Source organism: Geotrypetes seraphini, chromosome 8 (genome assembly GCF_902459505.1).
Source record: "Geotrypetes seraphini chromosome 8, aGeoSer1.1, whole genome shotgun sequence".
Classification (NCBI taxonomy): Eukaryota; Metazoa; Chordata; class Amphibia; order Gymnophiona; family Dermophiidae; genus Geotrypetes; species Geotrypetes seraphini.
The window spans coordinates 65,490,244-65,497,333 of NC_047091.1; positions in this window are offsets into that span (position 1 = coordinate 65,490,244).

Below are 7,090 nucleotides of genomic sequence, written 5' to 3' on the forward strand. Positions count from 1 at the left end.
CAGACTACAGGATTATTTCCTGCATCACCGGGGTGGTGATATCCTTTTAGGAGACCTCCCTTCTCCAAGGCAGAAGTGGGACTTCTCTACAATGTTCCTGTAGATCTCCTCCAAGTCTGCAACTCTAGCCTCAGAGAACAGACTCATTCTCAGAGCCAGGAGCTCTTTGCAGCAAGCACATACACATAATTTCTCGTCAACTGGGAGATACATCATACATGTGCAAAAGACTGGATAGCTCCCCTCTTGCTTCTGGACTACTATCTGCATCTTATTGAGCTGCTTAACTTAATTAAATCCTATTAAGGTACTGGGTATATTAGACTGGTATAGAGAGCCTTAAGATAATTTGTATGCTTTATTTAGTTTTTGAGTCTTGGCAAGTAATGAAATGTAAATTATATATGTTGTTCACAAGTTGCTGTGAAAACTATCTTTAATGCTGACCCTCTACAACCTCTCTCTTAGAACCAGGCTTACTGAGGGTTAGGCACTAGGCCAGCATTCCTCCCCTCAAGGGACACCTGTGGCGTCTAATCTCTAAGAAAGTCCTCAGAGTTCAGCCTGGATTTATATAATGAGGAATGGAAAGCTCAGCTGCAACATATCGGATTACACATAACACAATGATTTGTAGTCTAAATCTTTGCATCAGTGTCACTGTGAAGTTCAGCTTTACTTTATGCCATCATGGTCACTTGGATGTCAACACAGGCAATCACTGCCAGTAATCATGGCAGTGACATGGTGGTTCCTGTTGCAGATGGACCTATAAATCTTCCCCAGCGTTCAGCAGCCCTAGGTGTCTAAATTGAGTGCTGCAAGGGTGGGAGAGAAGGGAGTACTAAGAACATGAAGGAGAAGTTGGAACTAGAAAATGACATGGGGAAAAAATTTGTCCCCGTCAACCATCTGATCCCATCCACACAAGCTTCGAATAGGATTATACTGAACTTATTTTATTAAAGTATAAAGAAACATATTCTGTACAATTGTCTTTTTAAAAATCAAAGTTCTGGCTGCTGAACTAGAGAAAGAGATCTTCAGCTGGCAGCGCTTTGTTTATCATCACAACTTTATCCTAAAGCAAAACAAATAAAATAAATAGAAATTTTTTTTCTACCTTTGTTGTCTGTTTTTTGCTTTCCTTATCTTCTTGTCATTCAATTCATTCCATCCACTGTCTGCCTTCGCTCTCCCTTTTCCATATGCTCTGTTACTGTGTCTCTCCCTCCACCCACCCCCATTGGTCTGGCACCCATCTTCCCTCCACTCCCTCCATAGTCTGGCATCTCTGGCTTCTTCCCTTCCCTCCCCCAGGTGGATTTTAGCATCTCTCTCCTCCCCTCAGATCTGGTATCTATCTCCCCAGTACAGCATGTGCCTTTTTTTTTTTCCTTTATCCCCTCCTTTCATTCAGTTCCCTTCAGCGTCTTCTCCCCTCTCTCTCTTCCCCAGTTTCCTTCAGCGCCCTTCACCCTCCCTCTCTTCCCCAGTTCTCTTTAGCATCCTCTGCCCCGCTCTCCCCTAGTTTTCTTCAGCGCTCTCTATTCCCCTTATCTTCACTGGTGATTTTTTTTAAATTTTCTCTGAACAAGCAGCTGGAGCCTTGAAGTTTCTTGCTGCTGGAAAGTTCTCTGATGCAACCAGAAACAGGAAGTTACATCAGAGGCGAACTTTCCAGCAGCTGCACGTGACTTCAAGGCTCCAGCTGCTTGTTCAGAGAAAATTAAAAAAAATCATCAGCAAGAGGGAGATTCCCGAATGGCGGAGATTGTTAGGAAGGAGGGAGGGGGCCGCTGAACTGTGTGTGTTCCCTCCCTCAATTTTGGAGACAAAGCCATTTACTGCTTCGTGGGGCGATGAATGGCTTTGTACCCATGGCAACAGCCTTTTTTCTCCCACCATTTTGGCGGGTTACTTGCAGCTAGCCACGGGTAACAGCCACCGTGTCATTCTGTAGTCAGAACTTCTTCCCATGGTGCGTGTTCTGCCTCACTATTATCCTTGATTTTTGTTTAGGGGGGATCCTTGTTAACAGCTTCAGTGAAACATGTCGGATACAGCCCTCCCAAGTCATTAAAAAAGATAAGTGAAACTTGAATGATTGGTTATACTCTTGAAAATTATGGGGGAAAATTATACAATTAATTCTTTGGACAAATTTACCGTAGTTATTTATAAATTGAGTAGTAAAATAAAAAATTGAAAGGCCGGTGAAGATATCTACTCGTAAAGCTTCCCGCATGAAAAATGTTTTCTAAGAGTGGGGGAGTGATGGTTCTGAGGCCAAACAAAAATTCAATTTGTAAAACAGGAAACAGAAATATTGGAGAAACTAGCTGTTGGGTTTACAGCGGCACGTAATGTTATTACATGCAAAATAAGATCAGCATACCACAATAATCCTGGGAATAGTTCAGGCCGAGCCTCACCTAAGACACTGGCGAATACATTAAAACTTAGCAACCAATTAAAAATATTCTTAAGACACCCAACCTTTTTCTTTTTCCCATCTTATTCCCATCTTTAACCTGACTCCCCTCCCGCTCCCTAGCTAACAATGTAAAGAAATCAATAAACTTACCCTGCAAAATTTTTCTCTGCCATATTTCTCCAAAATAGAAATCTGAAGGAGCAATTGCACACAATGTTTGCCCTTTTTGGGAAATTCCAAGAGCTCCGTTCTCTCCCGTAAGCCCCCCAACCGTCCAGACAGTCCCAGATCTGTCCTCCCCTTCTGGGGAAGAAGACAACTCTGTGGAATCTGAATATTTCCCATACTGCTAACGGATCACCTCCCGGAAACCGCTTCTGCCATTTTTTGAAATCCATCATAAATTTTTTCTCAGACTCTTATGTAATTCTTTACGCCCTGATCGTTGCTCCTCAGACAACTGCCCCATTCTAGTAACATCTACTGCCATACCCTCCTGAACATCTCCCAAAGCAGCAAGCAAAGAATGAACAAACACACCAGATGTCCGAGGTGCCGCTGCAACACTGGCACTGTCTACCATCAAACCAGGAATCTCACTGCTCGGCTGCACTGCTGAACTGTCAGAGGCCACCGTCTGCATCTGAGAAGCCGCCAAAGACCCTTCAGAAGATGCACCCACAACCCTTCCCCACCCCAAAATGCATAAGAAACACCCTAATAAAGTTACACTCATACCCAAGAATCCCAATCCAGTCAACTGTACCAATGTGCTGCATAAATGGCACAAGGCTATACTTATTTAACTGTATATATACTTTTTTTGGGGGGGGGGAGAAGAAAATACACTACCCTTTCTAGCAGCTGCTTTCTGTTAACCCAATGATGCACAAACACAAAGAAACTCTCCGCCCATACAAATCACCAGTCGTCATCGTCTTTTTGTTTTTATTTTTTTAGTATAGTATCTCCACTCTAGTTGTTCCCCACAAAGTCTATAAAAAGACCCCAAACCACCCACAAATCCCTATAAACCTATCCCAGATCCACCCCATCTTTTCCCACAGCCCAATCGCAAACTTGACACACCCACCCCAACCCACCAACAATACTCAAAATGGCACTGTGTCCCGCCCTCCTACTACACTTCACCCAAACCACAGCCACCCCACACACTCACCTGTTACGCGCTAAAAACAATGCGCATGAAGCAAGCACTGTACTCCCACTGTCCGGCTGCCGTGCAAACCGAAACCCTGCTAATAAAATTCTCAGCCTACCCGAAAGCCACAGCCACCAACAAAAAAGGCAAACCTAAACACGCTGAAGAAAATAAGCCCTCCAGACAGCCACCCAACCTGTAAACAGACAGCTGTCGCCCGCACCATTCAGCAATCTCCTAGGCCCCACCTGTCTGAGTCAGCACACACGAAACAATGTTAAAAGCCCTCTGCTGACACCCTGAAGCCACAACAGGTAAGCCAAACAGACTACATTAAGACAACTGATTTTTTTTTTTTTTTTTAAAGTTTCTCTAAAGAAAGAAGAGAAATTCCACCCAAACCTCTCTTGCTGTCCCTCAGAACTCATACTCGTTGCCCGCCAATTCTCACAGCCTGAGATGCTCCTTCTCACCTCTGCACCAATCCCACTTAGTCTTCACCTACCAATCAGAATTTTCCCTCACTGTTACTATCTACTCCCTCAACCCTCCTTGTTTTTCTTTTACTTCCTTAGCTTTGACTCGCCCAATGTTATTAGCCCCACTGCTTAATCTGTGAGGCCACTTATATCTCAAATGTTTATAAAAAGCCTATCAAGGTTATCGAAGCGGTTTTTACAGTCAGGTACTCAAGCATTTTCCCTATCTGTCCTGGTGGGATCACAATTTATCTAATGTACCTGGGGCTATGGAAGACTGAGTGACTTGCCCAGGGTCACAAGGAGCAGCGTGGGGTTTGAACTGTTCTGAGCTCTCCTGGGAGAATGGTATAGAAAATAAATTATAAATAAAAAATAAAATACTGTATCTTAAATAACGTTCACTCTAAACTTGCATCTCAATAAAGGTTCACACTAAACTTTTATCTCAAAAAATATTTCTAATAAGCTTATATTTCAAAAAAATGTTCTCTAAACTTATTACTCAAAAAATGTTTATAATTAATATCTGAAAAACATTCACTCAAAACTTATCTCAAAAAAGTTCACGCTAAACTTATAACTCAAAATAGGTTCACTCTAAACTCATGTCTCAAATAAGGTTCACAGTAAACATTAGCATTCACACTACTTTAAACATTCATACTCAAATTAAATCTAAAAACATTATCACCCAACAAACTTATTATGGATCAATAAATTCTGGCTGCAGCCTTATTTAACAACAATGCAATAACATTAACCATAAATGTAAATAAATGCAACTTTCCCCAAGCGTTCTTCACAAAACCCAAACCCCATGTCAGCTAGTCTGTAACGACCTAGTTGACAGCCCACCCCCCCACCCCCAATTCATACTGTGTTTTCTTAATACTGATTTCAACCCTTGTTCCCCCCCTCCCCATGAGACCTGTGGTGCCGCCAGGCCTCATCAATACCTATGGTGGTATCGCACACCTTTCCAACAATTCCATAAACAAATCATTGACTGCCTTTAAATAAACCCATTTTCCGCCAGAGCTCTGACCCCTCCCCCCACCCATCCCAACAACAATTTTGTACCAATGCCATGCCACACCAACCTCCTCAGCCATAACCACAGACCTGCCCAAAACACCTAACCCCCCCCAATGGGACAGGGTGGGTGGACAAAAATAACACTTTCCTCACTCCCTTCCCTCTCCCTTTACTACTCGCACCACCCTCTTCTCCCCTGAATTCCCTGACTAAATCGGATTTTCACAGATCCAAACTCCCGCCAGACTCCTAACCAATCCCAAGCCGGCTTCTGCCAAACACAAATCCCATTAAAACTGGACAAAAAAGTCTGCCACAAACGCAGATCCTCCTTAACCATTTTGGGAAGGCAAATATGATGGTATTTCTTCAGAATCCCCTTAGTCAATAAAGCTAGAAGGCGAGAAAAAACCCTTCCCATTACAATCACACAAGAAGCAAAATTAAAACTACCCACTAGAGATTGAATCTCACGCAATGTTAATTTACTCTTCCTCAATGCCCTATCAATCTCTACTTGTAACACTATCACCTTCTCCCTGGGCAACCTGGACATTATCTGCACAGAATCCAATTCAATGCCTATAAAAAACAAAGAGCAAGGGCCCTCCAACTTCTCTACCGCTAGCAGAACACCAAACTCCTGCACGACAGTATGAAAAACCTCCATTAAGTGTTCACACTGACCAGACAAAGCCGCACCCGCCAATAAAAAAAAATCATCCAAATAGTGAACCAGGTAAGGAGATCCCGAACTCTGTTGTACCATCCAATGAAGAAATGTAGCAAATGCCTCAAAATAGGCGTAGGACACTGAGCAGCCCATAAGCATACATTTATCAAAATAATTTTGGTCCTCAAAATGAAAAACTCAGTAAATAAAAGGATTTAGGATGGACAGGAAACAAATTAAAAGCAGATTCGATATCCGCCTTGGCAATCAAGGCCGCTGGCCCCAGGGAACGCAACATATCTACAGCAAAATCAAAAGAAACACAATGAACAGAACAATAACAAGGAATTTACACTGTGACCCAAAGGAAAAGACAAATTATGAATGAGATGGAATTTCCCAGCCTCTTTCTTGGGCACTACCCCCAAAGGAGAAAGCACCAAATTAGCAAAAGGAGGATCCTGAAAAGGCCATGCAATTCTCCCCAAACCAATCTTTTTCCAATTTTTCCCAAACCAACCCAGCATGAAACCGCATGGACTTAGCATTATTTCAATGATGCACCAAGGGAGGCCCAGAAAAGGGAATGACAAACCCATCCGAAAACCCACCCCACAGTAAACTCACTTCCAAATGATTAGGATAAAAAAACAAAATTTTTTTTAAAACCCGCAAATTAACGGGGGAAGGAGCCTTGACCAGTCATTCCAGAGGTTCCCTACCGCACTGACTGGCCCCTACCCCACGCCCACACATACCGAACTGCAAGGTGAGGTCCATTACACTGATTACACTTGTGCAGGAATCTACAACCTGGGCGCTCACAATGCCTGGCATTGAACTGGAAGCAATATGCCCTGAACGATGATCCTCGCTGACCAACCACCTGATCCCCCTCTCTCCCCACTTCCTGGCCACCCTCCAAAGGGAGAGCCATATGCTCCTGGAGAGACCCCTGCCCCCAATGACCCATAAGCACCTGGAACCCCTGAAGGGGTACCCCCTCGAAAAAAGGAGGGGCGTCCCTCAGTAATATCAAACAACCATAAGTCGACATCACGAAAACCCCAAGCCTCAGATTTGTCTTTAGCCAAACTATGATGAAAATGCTCATCATAATTTAGCCCAGCCCAGCTGCCATACGTATGATTCAATCGCAAAATCATATCCCATAACTCAACAATTCAGGATACAAGTGAGGCTTAACTCCCCCAAGAACACTGGAATAAATATTGAACCCCAACAACCAATTAAAAATTCTTAGATACCCGTATCTTTTTCTTTTTGCTATCATCCTTCCC